This window comes from Mus caroli, unplaced genomic scaffold, assembly GCF_978045245.1.
Source record: "Mus caroli unplaced genomic scaffold, Mus_caroli_1 scaffold_6, whole genome shotgun sequence".
Lineage (NCBI taxonomy): Eukaryota > Metazoa > Chordata > Mammalia > Rodentia > Muridae > Mus > Mus caroli.
The window spans coordinates 14,312,020-14,331,946 of NW_028227261.1; the positions used below are offsets into that span (position 1 = coordinate 14,312,020).

General features: G+C 44.0%; 1 protein-coding gene and 1 pseudogene across 6 annotated transcripts in view; one reads left to right on the forward strand and one right to left on the reverse strand.

Annotated features, from left to right (window-relative positions):
• Positions 1-5,566: 5,566 nt before the first annotated feature.
• The window catches only part of Prdm2 (PR/SET domain 2), a 101,360-nt gene continuing 86,999 nt past the window's right edge, over positions 5,567-19,927 (forward strand). For 4 of the 6 annotated variants that reach the window (XM_021161466.2, XM_085838710.1, XM_085838706.1 and 1 more), the window contains exon 1: positions 5,567-5,661. The gene's annotated coding sequence lies outside the window, so the exon portion shown is untranslated. Of the gene's footprint in view, positions 5,662-14,551; positions 14,588-19,927 lie in introns of all 6 variants that reach the window. The other 2 variants (XM_029476797.2, XM_021161469.3) reach the window with 2 other exon arrangements.
• LOC115031038 (small nucleolar RNA SNORA17) lies at positions 14,386-14,502 on the reverse strand (annotated as a pseudogene).

Below are 19,927 nucleotides of genomic sequence, written 5' to 3' on the forward strand. Positions count from 1 at the left end.
AGGCCATCTCTCTAGTCCTCCTCTTCTTTTTGGTGGTAGTGGGGCTGCCCGTGAGTTGGGGTGTGGTGGACATGCCTATAATTCTAGAGACAGAGGCAGGAGTAGTAGGTCCTCTCCAGCCACTTAGTAAGGTTGAAGCCAGCCTAGACAGTAGGAGCTTGTCTCAAACAAAACAAAACAGCAAAGCAAAGCAAAGCAAAGCAAAGCAAAGCAAAGCAAAGCAAAGCAAAGCAAAGCAAAGCAAAGCAAAAGCAAAGCAAAGCAAAGCAAAGCAAAGCAAAGCAAAGCAAAGCAAAGCAAAAGCAAAGCAAAGCAAAACAAAGTAAGACAGGCAGGAGGCTGGCTGAGTTGATAAAGTACTTGCCAAAGCAGAGGGAGGATTAGAGTTTGTATCAGCAGCAGGCATGTAAGTCGTGGGTGACTACAACAGTCCACCAAAAATCCCAGTGCCCTGGAGGCTGAGACAGGATTAGCTGCCAGCTAAACTTGCTGAATAGTTCTAGCTGAATACTAGCTTCAGGTTTAGTGAGAGACTCTACGTTAGTAAATAAAGTGGAGAGCAATCAAGAAAGACACCTGATGCCAGCCTCTGACCTCCACATGCAAACCACATAATATACCACGTACACACACACATGTAAAAGACACCCTCCCCTATAAGCTGGCTCTCAAGGAACATGACAATAGGGTGAGGGTGCGGTTCCAAGCTCTGACTGTGCTGTAAGCTGCTTTTGCTAAGTCCAGTCCTCTAGCCTCAACTTCACGTTCTTGCAGAGCTGGGACAGTGTCTCAGTCTCCTGTGCCCTGATGCTCCTTCATGACCGGAAGCATAGTGAACAGTGGACACATTCTGGACTTTGACACCACACAGGTCCTCAGCTCTGCCTGCAGCTTGCCACTAGCTATCTGTCAGCAATGACTCTCAGCTTCAGCCTCTTTGGTAACTGGCAGCTGTCAATGCTGTGGCCAGGCTGACCCAGTGTCAGAGCGGGGTTGATTGATGCTCGGTGCAGATGACTTCTTCCATCCCTCTGCCCATTGTTCAGCTTCACCACTGTGAGTAGCAGCTGTGTGGTGAGGCTGTAGCAGTTTTCTTATGAGACCATGTAGCTTGTTTGTCACACATCCAGGTGCATCCCAGCTTTGGAGTTCATTCATTTTAACTAAGAAGCATCCAGAAGATGAGCTTCACATCTTTTGGTGGCTCGTGTGATTTGTGTAAGATATCATTCTTGCTTGAATAAAGGATGTGGCAGAGGGGTGGAGAATGAGAATGGCAAAGTCACCAAACCAAGGAGACACTGCTTCTTGTTGAAAAGTAGTTCATATCCACCAGAGAAGAGATTCTGTTTTTGTTTCATTTTGTTGTTCTTTTTTTTTTTTTTTTTTTTTTTTTGGTTTTTCGAGACAGGGTTTCTCTGTGTAGCCCTGGCTGTCCTGGAACTCACTTTGTAGACCAGGCTGGCCTCAAACTCAGAAATCCGCCTGCCTCTGCCTCCCGAGTGCTGGGATTAAAGGCGTAAGCCACCACGCCCGGCTCATTTTGTTGTTCTTAAGGAGAGCAGCCGATTCATTACCGGGACGGGTGAAGTCATGAGACAGTTTCCTCAGATCCTGGGCCCACTTCTGTTCTTTGCAAAGCTGTTCTCGTTCAGGGAGAACATTTAGGATGCTCAGGCTCTTTTGATGCAGATGCTGTTTTATACTTTGCCATGCCAGGGAGTGAGCCTAGGCCAGGGATTGCACTTGCTAGGAAGGGCTCACTAGATTGCCTGGTCCATCCTTGTACTTCCCCATGTAGCCTAAGATGTCCTTGAACTCAGGTTCTTCCTGTTTTGGCCTCCCATATAGCTATGCTTGTAGGCTTATGTCATCAGTCCTAGCACTCTTTATGCATAGACAGACAGACAGACAGACAGACAGACAGACAGACAGACACACTTCTCTTACCTACTCCAAGTCTTGAATATCTTAGAGGAAGCATGGTGATCTCGAACATGACAGTTGATAATTGTGATTGAATGGGCCATCAAGACAATATTTACCTTAGAAATAAATTATGCTTGAGAATGTGTATGTGTGCAGGCAACACACACACACACACACACACACACACACACACACACGCAGAGTTGCCTACAATGGCTACTGGTCTGGTCTAGCTTTCAAGTGTGTGTGTGTGCGTGTCTATGCACGTATGTGCACCAAGGATGAATGAGGTGGTTGCTTTCTATGGAACTGAACTGTCCAAGTTAAAAACCTGGTTTCATTTTTTTTTTTTTAAATTTTAATAAGATTTATTTATTGTTATATGTAAGTACACTGTACTATCTTCAGACACATCAGAAGAGGGTGTCAAATCTCTCTCTCTCTTTTTTAATCCTTCCCCCCCTCTTTTTTTTTAAATCCCTCCCCGTGTCAGATCTCTCTACGGATGGTTGTGAGCCACCATGTGGTTGCTGGGATTTGAACTCAGGACCTTTGGAAGAACAGTCAGTGCTCTTAATCACTGAGCCATCTCTCCAGCCCCTGGCTTCATTTCTTTAACTGGGCAATGTCTTCATCCACACTGGCCTTAGTTCCCACAGCTGTACATGCTCTCAACACACACAGCTATGATGAATGGGACATAATCCATGTACAATGTCTATAACATCTAGTAGGGAATAAGTATTGTCATTCAGGGAGTCTTAAGTCCACTTACATTGTCCCTGATACTGTAGTTTAAAGTCTTTGGTACTAGCTATAAAGTTTTTAATCTTTTTTTTTTTTTTCTTTTTTTTCAAGGCAGGGTTTCTCTGTGACGCCCTGGCTGTCCTGGAACTCACTCTGTAGACCAGGCTGGTCTCGAACTCAGAAAACCACCTGGCTCTGCCTCCCAAGTGCTGGGATTAAAAGCATGCGCCACCACTGCCCCACTAAATTTTTAATCTTTTAAGGGGCAATTCTATAGAAATTGCTGTGGTTTTGATTACAATCACATTTTTTTAAAAAAAAATACAATGTCTTGGTTATACATAACTGCTTATCTCTATCCATTTTGAGAGTCAGGGAGATGCCATTTTTTCCCCATAAGAATTATCTATTTAGTGCTTAGACGACATTGCTCTGGGTTTTGAGTGTAGCATGTGCCATGGTAACACATGATGTGTGCATAAGTGGCCAGGGCTGAGCCAGGTGACTTGTGCAACATAGAATTTCATTCATGTTGCAGACTTTGATAGTGTGTTGTATACGTCTGTCTTCTAATAAACAGACCACAATTTCTGATTAAAGCATCTCTATTCTTGCCCTCCTTCATTAGCAAGGCATTTCATCATTTCAAAGAAGGAAAACAGGAGTATTTAGTATACCGCACAGCTAATCATCACTAATGAAATTTCACTGTAATCTCCGTAGCCTTTGTCTTTTTTTAATTGAACAGATGAACTATAAAGTGGGTCGTTCAGTCTGGGAAGTATCACAGTTTAGAGAATTGAAACAGGTCCAAACAAAATACACAGATTAAAAGTACACAATGGTTGGTTAGAGGTGGTATTTAGAAGGACCGAAGATTCACTCAGTGTGGTAGGCTAAATAATCGTTACTAAGCATCTGACCTCAACTCGATCCCTCGAATTCTCAAGTATTACCTCATGTGGAACTTCTGTTGTTATGACTCAGCAATGAAGAGATGAACTGTGGTTTAGCTGGGTATCCTCAGTGCAACTGTGTAGATTACGAAAGAACAGAGGGAAATTTCACTACCTACAGAGGAGAAAGTGATGTGAAGATGAAGAGAGTGTAATGATGTTGGCCTTGAAGAGTTGAGTGGCATAGTGACAAGCCAAGGCATGTTGGCAGTCACCAGAAGCTGGAAGAAGGAAACAGTCTCCCCAGAGACCTCAGAGGAAGTGTGGTCCTACCGACACCTTAGCTTGAGTCTAGTGATAACTGATTTGGACTCTAGCCTCTACATTTGCAGGAGATTAAATTTCTGCTGTTTTAAGACATCAAATCTGAAACAGTTGCCCCAGGGGAAAAAGGCAGTCATATCAGATTAAAGACAGGAAGAGCAGCCACTGACTTCTTGGAATGGTGTTCTCTGGTTTTACTGTGTTATGTTTTGATTTGACAAAAATCGAAATCCCCTATATTTCCTTTTGCATTCTATTGGATGCCAGGGGGTGTGTAGATTTTCTTTTAAAATGATGACTATGGCAGTTTGGTGGTAGATGAGGTGGTGGTCTCCCTTTTGCTCCCACGCTACCTCAGATGGTTTTGATGCATATACTTAGTAAGTAAGGTGTTAATCAAATAAAGAGTGCAAATTCCAGTGGCAGCCTGTACCATAATAGTATAGATTCTAGTGACAAGGTCGCATGTATCTCTTAGGTTTATAAACTCTTCCTTGACTAGTGAGAGACATAAGCAAACATTTGAGGTTTTATTTCCTTTCTCCACAGGCTCTGTGGTGGATCCGGACCTTGACAACACTTGACATTGTCCTCACCTGTCAACAGTACTGATGAGATAATCACCATGTCACCAATCCTTTACAGAGTATACCACAATCCATGTTGATCCACGTACTTTCTAAACAACAGGCACGTTTGATGAACTTGTCTGGTGTTTCCAAAGTTTTGGAGGCACATTTGAACATAATACATTATCTATTCTTCAGATCCTTTTCTCAGGGGACTAATACGGCCCACTACATTTTAGATTTTTTTTTTTCCTTTCTTCTCAGAGGATAGCTTTATCTTGAAGTACTCATGGCTCTGGGTACCATCTAGATGTGACAAGTAACTTTCATCTCTCCACAACTTCAGATTGATTGTCAACTGTGTTCTCCGTCAAACCTCTTTTCTGGGATGTCAGAAATGGTCTCCAGTTCAACCCAATCCATCTCCAGCTCACTTGTTTGTAAAATAGTGATGCAGTTCCTAAGGGCAAGATGAAGGCCATGCTGGGTACCACAGAGCCCTGGCACTGACCTAGGCCCATAGCTGGCAGTTAGCAAATGCCTCCTGGTAAAGGATGAATACAGCCGCTCAGTTGCATCTGCTTTGCTGAAGTTTCGGGTTTGTGTGTGTGTGTGTGTCTATATTGGTCCTTTGCACACCATTTAAACGGTCTATTTGCCTGGCAGAGGTCTAGTGAGTGGCCTTCAGAGTGGATTCTGCTTTTGTTTTTCTAGAAACAAGGTCTAAGGGTGTGGTCCTGCCTTCCTGGAATTCACTATGTAGCTCTGGCTGCTTCTGCCTCGAGTTTGGGGATTAAAGTGTGCGCCACCACGCCTGTCAGCTGCGATCGTCTGAAGTAGGGTGGCTTCTCTGCCCAACTCTGAGTTTCTCAGCCCTAACTCTATAGTGGTCAAGCTGGCCCGGCCATGGCGACCGCGGGCTTCCCTTCGAGGTAATAACGCTCTGGGACGAGCGGCGAGCCCGTGATTGACAGAAAGGACCACACAGTCCGCCAGGGTCACGCCTGACCGTCGTGTTGAGCTCCTCGGGGTCGCAGGCCACGAGCTACGCGCGGGGTCGGGGTCGGGGGTTGTGGGCGCCGTGCCGACGTCACTTCCGGCCGGAGCCAAGATGGCGGCGGCGCGGCCGCGGGCGCCAGAGCGACGGCGGCGGCTGCGGCTCTGGGCTCGCTGAAGCGTTGGCACGTCGCACTCTGGTGAGGAGCGGCGGAGCCGGGGAGGGCGGAAGGGCCTCGGGGGAATGTCCCTGGGTGTCAGTGAGGAGTGTGGCCACCGCGGCGGGGGCGACCGGGCCGGGCGCTAGGGGGACTGCGGGGCGGGCTGACGCGCCCCCTTCGAGCTTCCTCCGAACGGCCGGGAACCGGTGGCTGGCGCTGGCGCTGGCGCCGACGCGAGGCGGCGCGAAGGCTCCCGCTCGGCGGCTCTTAAGTCCCCGCGGCCAAGTTTTGGGTCCGTTTGGTGACGGCGCGGCGGACTCGGGGTGCGTGGCTGCGGGGTCGGCGGGGAGCGCACGTGGGCCCCGGGCGGTCCCCATCCGCAGGGCTGCGCTGATCTCTGCTCTTTTGTGTCCCGGGTTGAATGTGCGAGCGCATCTGCAATCCTCGAGTTGGTTCTGTGCCTCGAGCCTTTGTGTTTTTCACCCCCGTATAGTTTCCGTGTGCTCTAAACCTGGCAGTGGTCTCCCCGAGTGTCCCCATCGACCCACTGGTGCATACGTGCATGTGTCACAGGTGTGCGCTAACATACATAGGACTGGTTTGCGTTCGTCAAAAAGATCCACCTACGATGTCTCCCAGGGTGACGAGTGAGACACGAAATAGACCTTAACAGGTCAGTGTTCTTCCACGATCCACGCGTGAAGCACCGGCCAATGGCCTAGCACTTACCGTTAGGTCGGGCCTCGAGCTGGGGAAACAATCCCACAGATCGCCGGGAAGCCCCGTTGCCTCTTACTACCCAGCTGGAATTTACACTAGAGAAATGGGGTCTCCCCCCACCCCCGCGTTTCATGTATTGAGGATTTGGGTGTATTTGACACGTGAACTGCCTTTTGCCAAATTCCAGTGCCTTGCCCTTAGGACCCTTTAATGAAACATGGGAATGTTTGTTTCTAGTACACGGTGTCCCCAGAACATGACTAAAAATGTATCTCAAAGTTTTTTTTTGTTTACTTCGGGGTTATTCTTTAAAGTAATATATACAGCAAAGACAACTTCCCAATGTTTTTTGTTTGTTTGTTTGTTTTTTACCTACAATAGCACAGACTACAGTTTGATCATTCTGCCCACGATGATATTAGAAAAGAGGTTTTAGGATATTAAGAGGAGGAACTGAGAGACATTATTCTGTTGTTTTCCTGTTCTATAGAGTTCTGTTTTTGAGATTGCACGCAGCTGCCACCCTCCAAGCTCTCTTACACACACTTTATTTGATGAAATTTCTTTTTCATGAGCAATCTCGCCATAGCTTTGAAGACCTTCAGAGATCATTTTAAGCCCCCTTTATTCCAAGCCATGGGAAGAGAGCTGTAAATCCATTGTTGGAAGCAACACTCAGCTGCATTTGGTGTTATTTCAGGGCTCGACCCTCCCCCCCCCCCAAAAAAAAAAAAAAAAAAAAAAAGAAAAGCTGTCGATGCATTTACAAAGTTCTTAGAACCAGGGATATAATGAGAATGCTCAATGAATGTTCGCTGTTTGTTGATGGAAGACTTGGCTTCATTGAGGTTTGAGGTGGTTTGTTTCAAATTTTCTATGCAGTGCTCCGGATAAGAAGGTGTAACTTTGTAATAATGTATTAGCTCTGTAAGCACAAAGCAGCAAAACAGTCGCACTGAAAGACAGTTGGAAAACAGAGGCGCACAAAGAAGGAATAGAAACCGCCTGTAAACTTCCGCCTCCTCAGATAGCCATTGTTAACATTGTAGCAGATTGTCACTAGTCCCTCATGGTGTGCCTGCTTGTATTTCTTTATTCACATATATTCATTTATAGAAGCATCCACTTCTGTATAACAGTTTATAGAGAATTGATATGTTGTGTATATCGATGAGGCTTGTCTTCCGTCTTCCATTATGCTGTTGTGTGTTTCTATGTCTTTAACTGTTCTTCAATTTGATGTTTAATGGCTGTCTGATATGTGGATGGGCCATCATTCATCAACCAATCCCACATTGATTTGTAAGTCTTCTAAAGTCTGACATTTCATTAATTTTCGGAAGTTTTTTCTCTGTGATGAATTTTAAAATTCTGCGACTATTTAAGATGTGAAAACTGGAAAATCTGCTTTTGTAGTGTCTGATGATACATTTTTTTTTTTTTTTTTTTTTGTTTCAGCTACCTAAGAAGTAACCTCCCTGTTTTCTCTGTGGTGTCTGTAGCTCACACATATCTGCACACAGTTTCTTTTGATGATTATTTTACACTGGCTATTTATTTATTCATGGGATTTTTTTTTCCTTTTTTCAGAATGCTGATATCTTTTCAACTTTAGATCTAACTTAGACCCCTTTCAGGGGTGTGTTAAATCACAGGCTCCAGGGTGGAGGGCACTGTGGAGTATTTGCTGTTTTCATGTCTTCTGATTAGTTTCCTGTTAGTTTTAATATATGTACAGGGGAAAACCCAACAGCAAATATGCAGCTTTCACTAGCAAACTCCATAGTGGAAGTGTATCTGGGCCTTGAGGGGATACGTCAAACCTGCATGCAGAGAGCATCTGCAGGGAATGCTGCATGTCAGACCTGCATGCAGAGAGCATCTGCAGGGAATGCTGCATGTCAGACCTGCATGCAGAGAGCATCTGCAGGGAATCTGCAGGGAATGCTGGATGCAAACGGGACATCACCTGCTGACATCTGCTGAGCACTTCTGCTCCTGCTGCATTTAGGGCTTCATAGTTTGATTGCTGCCTATTAGCAGTCACAGTGTTTGGGATTGGGCCTGGTGTCATGTCCTAGTGCTTGCCTTTTGCAGTTAGAAATTTTTAGTTAGAGCTATAAAAAATGATTTTCTTAGAGCAGGTCAGGGGAAACTGGAGTCTGTTGGTAGGGATAGCATGGTGAGTTACAATAAAATGTTCCTCAGCCACTCTACTGCTGATGTGTGGACTGGATTAGTTTTCGTGGGGGTGTCACTCTTGTCCATGGTGGAATGCTTAGCAGCTCTCCTCATCCACCCACAAGTGGCAGTGGCCCCTCCTTTAGTTATGACCAGCTGTGAAGTCACCAGACATTGCCATGGAGGGACAAAATGGTATGATTCTAAACTACCTCATTAAATGAAACTTCCTTTGTTGGGTGGTTGAATCACAGAAGCAGCTGTGGTGTCTCCAAGAACTCTGAGGATAGATGCAATGGGTTATACCTTGAAGAAGGGAATTGTCTTCCCATCCAAATTTCTTCTAGCTTTTGCTTTTGTGGTTATAGAGTTCAATGTTCAACTCTCTGTAGTTGAACATTGACGTCCTTTTATGGGAAGAAACATGGCAATGTGAGGTAGGCTGGAGATTATAATGTTTTCATGACATGGGATCAGCATTCCCAGTATGCAGATTAAATTATTATAAAATTTAAATACATTTGCATAGAGTGGATGCATAATTTAACTATTTGGTCCATGATGCTGAATAGCACAGAAATAACTCTTCCAGAAAATGAGACTTGAAGCAACTCTTTGAAGATTGGCTAAACTGTACTTTTCTAAACTACTTTTTTCCTTCTTTTTTTTAAAACAAGCAAACAAAAAAACCCCTAAAAGAACCAGTTGGGGTTATGCACTGAAGCTTGTCCTAAGGAAAGAAGGCTTACTTTTGAAATGCTTAGTTTAATGCATCTTCGTGGAAAACATGTCATTGAAGTACTTTCCGCTGGGGGAGAAAATATGCCTCCTAATCTTTATTTCTAATTATTCTAAGTAGAGACTGTATTGGTTGTGGTTCGTATCTGTTTGTTTTGGCTGTGAAATACTATTGAGAATGCACCATTAAATACAACATGTGAAAAAAAAATCTGCTATTGGAACCATATTTGGTAACGAGTGGTTTTACTTACAGGAATATCTAAATGATTTCAGTGCAATAAAGGAATGCTTTTCCTTTCTACCCCACCTCCCTGGAGTATGCACAGAGCCCTTGTGTATAGTAAACCTGGTAATTGCAATGGTAAAAGCATGTGTGTGTTCCCTTAATTCCGTGTAGTATTTACTAGTGGCGTCTTGGTCCATGTCCTGTTTACACTGTGTTCTTACTTACTAGCCCCTTAGAACATGGGAAAAAAAGGTTCACTGAATCTATATTTTTCAGCTATTTTGGTGAAAAAACAAATTACATGTTAGGCTTTGCTTGAAAGAGCTGAATTATTTCTTGGCACAGCTTGTCTGAAATGTGTAAAGTTAAGTGGAACTGTTAACTTGATTGCTGTGGGCAGCCCATCTGGAAATTGGTAAAACCTACATATTTTATATGTACCTACATGAAGTTTTTCTAAGATTTTCTTAAACTCTCATGGGAAATTTAAATGATGCATTCAAAATTTGAAAAGAACTGTGAGATTTCTCCAAACCTGTACATACTTCAGCATGAATCCTGTATATTTTTCAAGACCTTATTCAGACGATGTATATTAAGCATATAAATGACACTCAGATTGATTTTCTGACTTAAAGACTTTGCCATAATTCAGCAAATGTTGGCTTTAAGATACACTTGCAAGTAGAGGTTTTGAAATGAAGGCTCTTGGGATAAATGTAGATGTGTACTTTTTTTTTTTTTTTTTTTTTTTTTTTTGGTTTTTCGAGACAGGGTTTCTCTGTATAGCCCTGGCTGTCCTGGAACTCACTTTGTAGACCAGGCTGGCCTCGAACTCAGAAATCCGCCTGCCTCTGCCTCCCAAGTGCTGGGATTAAAGGCGTGCGCCACCACCGCCCGGCGTAGATGTGTACTTATGTTAGAAGATATGGAGGCACTGTTTGCGTATAGCCCTGTGTTACTTAGCAGAACCCTACCTCAGCATACAGAATGACAGGATCATGGGACCACATAGCTCTGTGTGGTGGTGGTGGTGGTGGTGGTGGTGTGTGAGGGGGATGTAGGTAGCATTTCTTCTGGCCTCTTAATGTTTGTAAACTGGGGACAAATACTACTTTTTCCTTTCACTGGGGTATTTTGAGCTGATAAGGTAAAGAATATGCAAGCAAGGCCAGCAAGATAGCTTAGTATGTTAAGGCTCTCCAGGATCCGGCAGAAGGAAAGAGAATCCCCGGGATTTGTCCCTTTGACCTGAGATGCCTTCACACACACACACACACACACACACACACACACACACACACACACACACAATATGATTTAGGAAAATTTAAAAATGCAAGTAGTTTAATATTTTTGAAAAACTAACATTTCCTTAGATATTTCCAGCACAGCAGGTCTTGAGAGAGAATATCTGTTGTTGAGAGAATTGTCCTTAGACCTTGTTAGGATGTTTCCCTCTCTGGATATAGTGTGAGTTGACTCCTCCATCAGTTCCACGCTTTCCAGAGTCAAGTCCAACAACTACTGTTTCTCCTCTTGGCAGGTCTCTTACTTCAGGTGCCCTAGGGAGACTAAAAATGTCTGCATCTCTATCTCTGACCTTCGTGCCCATCTGCGTGGGGACCAGTTTTCCCCTTTGATGGATGTGGTTTTCTTTGGGGACGTTTGCCTTCCGAGCATCAGATGCCAGCATGGAGCCCACGTTCCACCTCAGTCCCATCCCTGTGCCTGGCTGCTCGCTTTGTAGATGTATTCATGGCCTTCCTTGGTAGTTACCTTCCACGTTTTAGATTGCATTCACCATCTCTCCTTGTTCCTGTTAAGTTGGCCACCACATTCTGTTTGTTCCTCCACTGTAGTGTGGATGCTTTTTTTTTTTTTTTTTTTTTTTGGTATCTTTCCAGTTATCTTGTGTGGTTTAGGCTCTAATTGCTTATTAGCTTGGGGTTCCTTGCTTACATTCTCCTTATATATGAGACTTTATTTTGTTTAGGGTTTATCCTCAGTCAGAAAGTCTTTGTTGCTCCTCCCAGGTGGATAAGACCTTCCTTACGGCTGTCCCAAGACATCTGTCCTGTAGGTGATGCTGGCTCTGCTTTTCAGCATTCCCACCTCTGACTTAGCCTACAGACGGATCTCCAGGGCTTGGGACCAGGCAGAGTGCAACACTATCTGGGGGGTCCTACGGTGCTGCTTAGTTTTTTTGTCACTTGACAGCAGCTAAGGGCACCTAGGAAGAGGGACTCTCAATTGAAAAAGTGCCTCTACCAGGTTGTCCTGTAGGTATGCTTGTGGAACATTTATTTGATTACTGATTGATGTGGGAGAGCCAGTACACTGTGGATAGTGCCAGCCTTGAACAGGTAGTCCAAGATGAGCAAGCCAGTAAATAGCATGCCTCCACAATCTCTGTGTAAGTCCTTGTCCTAGCTTTCCTTGGTGATGGACTGTATGCTGTAAGGTGGAATGAATCTTTTCTCCCCAAGTTTGGTCAGTAGAAAGCAAACTAGGACACTTACCACAAGGTCAAGGTCAGATTTAACCTGGGATCCAAAGCACCATGGAACTGTCCCTACCTGTTTTGTCCTTATTTTCTAGACCCTTGCATCGGGGATACTGTTTTATTGAAAATAGTGGACCAATATGAAGAGACTTTTTTCATGTTTTTATCATAAATTTCTAGACACTTTTATGTTGAATTGAGAATTACAAATAAGCTATTTTGAAGAAATGCGTCGCTGGGTGTGGTGGCGCACGCCTTTAATCCCAGCACTCTGGAGGCAGAGGCAGGCGGATTTCTGAGTTCGAGGCCAACCTGGTCTACAAAGTGAGTTCCAGGACAGCCAGGGCTATACAGAGAAACCCTGTCTCGAAAAACAACAACAACAACAAAACCCCCCAAAACAACAAAAAAAGAAATAGGTCTTTCTTAAACACAACAACAACAACAATGCATTCAAGGCCTTTTAAAACTGTAGAGCAGTGTATACACTTTGTAAACAGTAGGTACTGCTACTGTTTGTAAGTGGTCTTGAGAACAGTTGTTACACATCTATTGTGTAAACCACAAACCTCAGATTATACAAGTTAGCTCCCACTCCAAATAAAAAAATCCAGTCACTAAAGTCGAAGGTTAATCTTGTGGTGTCCACGTGGCCAGTACCTTGAGCAAGCACAGTGCCAGTGGTGATGTGTCTGGTGTCAGCCGCAGTTCTCAGCTGTTCACCTATAGTGTAAGGAAGCCCATCACAGGTGTGAGTGATGTCCAAGATGAGCTGTCTTGCATTCTGCAGTATGTTGGACAAATCTGAAGGGCTGCATGTAGTGTTTGAAGCATGACCAAATGAAACTTAGGGGATCGTAGGGTGAAAATTTGGATTTGGGTGACATGTTTACCATGTCTATGTTGCTGTAGCTTTTTTTTTTTTTTTTTTTTTTTGCTTTTCAGGAAACACTTAGGCAAGAATCCTGAATATTTCTCAGTGTCGAACCACAAAAGTAGTGCTGTTTTGGGAGCTCTGATGGGAAAAGGTCACTCAAAGTGATCAACTAAATCTTTGTAGGATAACTGGAATGAGCAATCATATCACTCCTTGCTTTAGATGTTCTTTTTGAGGCTGTACTTTGAGGGTTAGTGAAGAGTTGATTTTACTTCCTTTTCCTTTTTTCTTCTTTTCTTTTTTTTTTTTTTAACTTTTTATTGGTTCTTTGTGAATTTGACACCATGCATCCCAGTCTCCCCATACCTGCTCTTTACCCTGGCAACCTCTCCCCCGCAACAGAGGACAAAAGTCTGATGGAAGCTGTAGTGTGTCACAGTGTGTCCCACAGTATCCCCCTTGGTCCCCGCTTCCTTGCTTGCACATGTTCATTGCGATGGCTTGTATGTGGCCTCTAGCTTCTGCTACTCTACTTGATACTGGAGCCCTGCTGTTACTCCTGTTGATATCCTGTTGTTGCCCTGGTCATGGAGATTGTATAGTTTTGGATCTGTACGATTGGCCCCTTCATGCACTCAACCATGGGATAGATGTTGAGGTGGGCCAATTCAAAGATACCTGGACAAGTATCCGAGCTGGTCAGCCCACCAGCTCTCCTGCTCTCATGCCCTCATGCCTTTGGGTCTGGGTCACCAGCAACACCTCCTCACCCCCAACCAGGGCCAGCTCTATCCTGCTGCCTGGCGAGATACAGGGCCCACTCTCCTGAGTGCTGCAGTTGGTGAGGGGCATGGTCAGTTCTCCCACTCTCATGACCCTGGGGCCAGCTCTTGCGTCTGTCGTAGATGGCAAGAGATGAAGGAAGAGGGCGGTAACAGATCCCAAATCTGGTCTCTCCAGTGGCAGAACAGGCTAGGACCCCACCATGGTCCCAGGTGGTATCACCAGCCATTCACATCAGGTATCTTCAGGTCTCTAAGTCTGCCTCTCTTCATGTGCCCACATCCTTCTGTTTCTTTTTCTCTTTCCTTTCTCCACCACTTGCTTGCTTCTCTTGGTGATGCCTGGGCTCTCTGAGTGTTGGGGTTAGTCCAGGAGTGCCTGACTTATGAATTATGGTGTTGGACAGGGATCATGTTGGACATGGTGTCATCCCCCCTACCTCCAGGCCTGTGCAGTGCCCAACTGGTGGTTGTTTGAGGCTAGATCCCTGTCCAGGCCCCATGGGGTCGGTCTGGCGATCATCTCAGGTTTGTTCCTCGTTCTGCCTGCCTAACTCCATGCCCAGTGACCTCAAGTGATCCCATGTGAGGGATCTGGGGCTCATTACCACCGAGGGCCTCAGACCCAGGCAGGGTTTTTCTAGTCTCTGGCTTGCTCTGTGTCCTGGGAGCCATCAAGGCCTGTGTAGTGCTAGACCGGTGGTCCTCTCAGGTTTGTCTTTCTTCAAGGAATGTTAGACTACTAATCATTTAGATATTCATCTGTAGACATAGCTTCTGTCCTCTCTGCCACCCAACGTGATTAGGACATGGCAGCCACAACTGTAGTGCTTCTAGAAAAGGCAGGCTCTTCCTTTTCTATTAATGGATGCTAGGAACTCTTCTTTCCCTTGCAGTGCCGGGGACTGAACTCATTATTTCATACTTCTTAGGTAAGCACTCTCCCACCGAGCTACACCCCCAGCTTGGGAGTAATGTTTCATGAAGAATTTCCCATTAATTGTTTTTATATTGATTGATGGATTGATTGTGTGTGTACGTGCATGTGCGTGTGCATGTGCATGTTTGCACTCATAGGTGCATCCAAGTAGGCGCATGTGCACTGTGGCACTGTATCAGCACTGGATTGTAGGCATGTGCACTGTGGCACTGTATCAGCACTGGATTGTAGGCATGTGCACTGTGACACTGTATCAACACTGGATTGTAGGCATGTGCACTGTGACACTGTATCGGCACTGGATTGTAGGCATGTGCACTGTGACACTGTATCAGCACTGGATTGTAGGCATGTGCACTGTGACACTGTATCAGCACTGGATTGTAGGCATGTGCACTGTGACACTGTATTGGCACTGGATTGTATGCGTGTGCACTGTGGCACTGGGCTTTTGTTTTTTTCTTTTTAAACAAGGGTGATTGAATTCAGGTCCCCATGCTTACGCAGCAACAAGCACTTTATCTATTGAGTGATCCCCAGCCCATTTTGTTTTCAGGTAGTGGTTCTCAGCTTTGCCAATGTGTGGTCCTTTACAACAGTTTAGTGTTGCAGTGACCCCAGCCATAAAATTGTTTGCTGCATTTCATAATTGTAATCGTAATGTAATATCTGTGTTTTCCATTGGTCTTAGGCGACCTCTGTGAAAGGGTTATTCAACCCTCAAGGGGTCGTGACCCACAGGTTAAGAACTATTGTTTTAAAGTTAAAAAAAAATTCCATTTGGTTGGAAAACCCCTGGGTGCCCGCAGTCTACGTGCAGATTTATAGTACTTTCCTATGATATCAGCTGGTCTCCTACTTGACATTTTAGTATGATGGTGTTTAATTGCTTAAGGCCCTCTAGAGCCATGGGCTGTTGACCTCAGAGCTCCTCAACATATATAGTAACTGTCTACTTGGTGGTACACATGTGGCAAGAATGACTTTTAGACCAGAGAGATAGCTTAGCAAGTAAGGGCATTTGCCATTATCTTGGGCAACAAAAGTTTGGTTCCTGGAACTTTCTGGAAGGAGAGAATCAACTGACTCTTGCAGGTTGTCCTCTGACCCCTTACACATAGTGGCAAACACATATTTACATACATATATACACATGCATACAATAAATTAATGTAATTTTAAAATAACAGTTTGAAGTTAATTACAGTATTTTTCAAATAAGAACAAGAGATCTAAGTTGGTCTTAAAAATAGCTGAGTGATTTATGGTTGAGTATATTAAATATTTTCGTCATTCTTCCTTCCTCCTAGACATAAACTGGTACTTTAAAAATAATTGCTTTTCCCTTAGCTTTGTAAAAGTCCCAAGTTTGCACATGTGCACAAAGACAGCATAACCAGCCACATCTGTTTGGTTTGTGCTAGTGTGTCTTCCCCTAGATTGATCTAATTTCAGAGGATGGTGAGTGGATATGTGACTGTGCACACCCAGGGTCAAGAGAGCCACTTATCTACATTGTCAGGTCTTTGGAGCATGTCTTTAGTTGTTCAGATTGTTTTGATACTGAGACCTGAGTCATTTTTCACTGCTTTTTGGTACTGACCTTCAATAATCAAGTCACCCTTATATTAACAGGTTAATATTGGTAAGGATGATTGTTCCAGAATTTGAAAACAATATCTTTGAAAGGACAGCTGAATGTGGCCAAGTTCCCAGACTTTGCCTAGCATGGCAAAGCTCTGGGTTTTTCCCCTAGCACTATAAACTACTAATGGCAGTACACTCCTGTAATCCCAACACTCAGAAGTCAGAGTTAGGGCGATCAGAACTGTTAGCGTAGTTAGACACTATTTTTTTTTTTTTTAAAGATTTTATTTATTTATTATATGTAAGTACACTGTAGCTGTCTTCAGACACTCCAGAAGAGGGCGCCAGATCTCGTTACAGATGGTTGTGAGCCATCATGTGGTTGCTGGGATTTGAACTCTGGACCTTCGGAAGAGCAGTCGGGTGCTCTTACCCACTGAGCCATCTCACCAGCCCCCTTTTTTTTTTTTTTAAATAAAAAAGGTTGCTGGGGAAAAGGGTTAGTGATCAAGATCACTTATTGCATTTGGAGAGGACCCAGATTTGGCTTACAGCCACCCCTAACTCTAAGTTTAAGGGATCTGACACTTTTCTAATGTCTGTGAGCACCAGACACCTACATGGTATATACATACGTTCAGACAGAACACCCACCCGTATACATAGAATGAAGTAAGTAAATCTAAGAAGAGTAAGTGTGTGCACGTGGTTAGAACTTTAGAAACCGATGGTGCTGTTGAAGCTTGTGCCATTTCAAGCTTCTCTGCTATTTGTGAACAATTGATGACTGAGATTGACAGGTTCAAAGCTTATATATCTGCTTACTGTACCTTTTCTACCTATTTTCAGTATTTGCTAGTAAATAGAAAATCAGAAGCACTGAATTTTTAGTATTAAAAAAGAATTTGCTGCCCTGGAGAGATGGCTCAGCAGTTAAGCGCACTTGTTCTTGCAAAGGACTGGAGTTTGGTTCCCAGTACTCACATGGTAGCTCACAACCATCTGTAACTGTACTTGTAGGCAATCCGGTGCCTGTTTCTGACCTCTGTGGGTGCCAGGCAGTCATGTGGCAGTCATACATGCATTCAGGTGAAACAGTCTCACATATAAGTAAATCTTAAAAAAAAAAAAGATTTTTTATTTATTTATTATTATATGTAAGTATACTGTAGCTGACTTCAGACTCACCAGAAGAGGACATCAGATCTCATTACTGGTGGTTGTGAGCCACCATGTGGTTGCTGGGATTTGAACTCAGGACCTTTGGAGGAGCAGTCAGTGCTCTTAACCACTGAGCCAACCAGCACCCATAAGTAAATCTTAAAAAAATTATAAAAAGCATTTGCTGGGATGGTTTTGATGATCTGTGTGAGAAGATTCTTCTCTGTCCTGATAGGACCCATTGTGGATCTCTTGTGGATTACTTTGGCTTTGAGATGCCATACACTAGCTAAGTGGGAATGTGAAAGTGATGCTGTCTTAGCCAGTGTTAACTCAGAGTACTGCCAGGGCCTTAGGGCTTGTGAGCAGTGCTGGTGGACCCTTAAGAAGGTTACTTCAGAATAGTGTTTGCAGTGTGTCATTGCTATAGGTAGCACATGTGATGGTGTTATACTAGTCACATGATTACTGCAGACCCTTATTCTGAGCCCCTGGCGTGTGTTTAGGAAGGTATTTAATTTTTTGTTTTGTTTTGTTTTGTTTTCAGTTGTGAAAATGATTGAGGCACTGCTGGCATTGATGGCCTAGGGTAGTGCTAAATGCCCATAATGAAAGACACAGTCTCAGGCTAGGGGCTGTTTAGTTCAGTACAGTTTCCCGTTGTTTTTGTTGTTGGTGTTGGTGTTACAGATAGGGTCTTGCTAGGTTGTTCTAGCTTGTCTTGAACTCCTAGACTCAAGGGTGATCTTGCTATCCTGAGTAGGGTGACAGGCACACACTACCATACATGGCTTTACTTTAGCATACTTTAATAAAGAATTTAGCCCTCCCTCCCCCCAAAAAAGGAAGACTGGGGAGATGCCTCTGTGGATAAAAAGCACTTTCTGCAAGAGTGTAAGGGCTGGAGTTCAGATTCCCAGCACCAATATAAAAATAGTGGCTTGCCTCTCTGTAATCTCAGCACTCAGGAAGTGGGCGCAGGATCCCAGGGCGGGCCAGATACTTAGACTAGCTGATTTACCAAGTTCTGGGCCCAGTGAGAAATTCTCACTCAGTAAATAAAGTGGAGAGCCACTAAGGAAGGCATCATATGTCAACCTGCTGACCTCCATGTGTGTGTTCACACAAGTTTATAGACACTTACATACTGGTGTGCTCCTCACATGTGAACATGTGTGTGCACATGCTTGTATATACTATGCATGTACACATGCTAAAAAATCAGCTAAGAACTATTGGTTTTGTAATAGTTCTGTTATTCGGAAATATTTTTTTAAAGGTAGATTTATTTATTGTATTTGTGAATATTTATGAATGGGTGCATGAATCCCCCCCCCCCCCCCCGTGTGTGTGTCTATGTGTGTATCTGTGTCTGTGTAGGTCAAAACAACTGAGATTCTTTCTATTCACTTGTGTTCTGGGGATTGAACTCAGGCTATCAGGCTTGGCAGCAAGTTCCTTTACCTACAAAGATGTGGTTTTTAATGGTTAGGATTAGAAGTAACAGAGAAGAGGGTCCAGTGAACATGACTATGTAGTGAAATTTTAAAAGAAAGTGTGGGGCTGGAGAGGTGGCTCAGGGGTTAAGAACACTGACTGCTTTTCCAGAGGTCCTGAGTTCAATTCTCAGCAATCACATGGTGGCTCACAACCATCTGTAATGGGATCCAATACCCTGTTCTGGTGTGTCTGAAGACAGCTATAGTGTACTCATTTAAATAAAGAAATATTTTTTAAAAAAGTGAGCCAGGTAGTGGTGGCATACGCCTTTAATCCCAGTACTTGGGAGGCAGAGGCAGGCAGATTTCTGAGTTTGAGGCCAGCCTGGTCTACAGAGTGAATTCCAGGACAACCAGGGCTACACAGAAACCCTGTCTCGAAACACCAAAAAAAAAAAAAAAAAAAAGGTGTGAAAGTGGTGTGGTGTAGTGGTACACACGTTTAGCCCCAGCACTTGGGAGGCAGGGGCAGGCACATCTCTGTTTGAGGCTCTACAAAGTGAGCTCCAGGACATCCAGGACTAACTCTGTCTTGAAAAACCAAAAAAAAAAAAAAAAAAAAAAGAAAGAAAAGAAGAGAAAAGAGAAGGTTAAGATCCTTATTTTCTCCAGCAAGAAATGATGAGTGGGTTTTTGTTTGGACATGGAGGGGGAGGTATAGGAAGTCTTAGACTGTGCTTCATCGTGTACCAACTCATATTACAGGGTAGGTTGTTGGTTTTTTTTTTTTAATTAGAAAAAGTTGTCATTTATTAAGCTAAATGCATCAAAAAATGTTTTAAATACTGTACTGTTTTATCTGTCCAGTGTCAGATAGCAGATAATTCTGCTATTTGAATTGTGCCTGTGAGTTAACAACTACAAAGGGTAAGGAAAGGAAAGAAGACAAATGTGAAATAAAGAGGGGAAACCAACTGCAACCCAGACACAAGGGGAGGGCAGCACCCCTGGAAGCAGCAGCCACATTCTCCCTTCTGGGAATGGAACGTGGGGACCCAGGTTCATCTCCACTTGCCTTTTCTTTCCTAACTCATCTCTAACCAGGCAGCTAACGTTACAGGCTCGTTGATAAACTTATCCAGGAC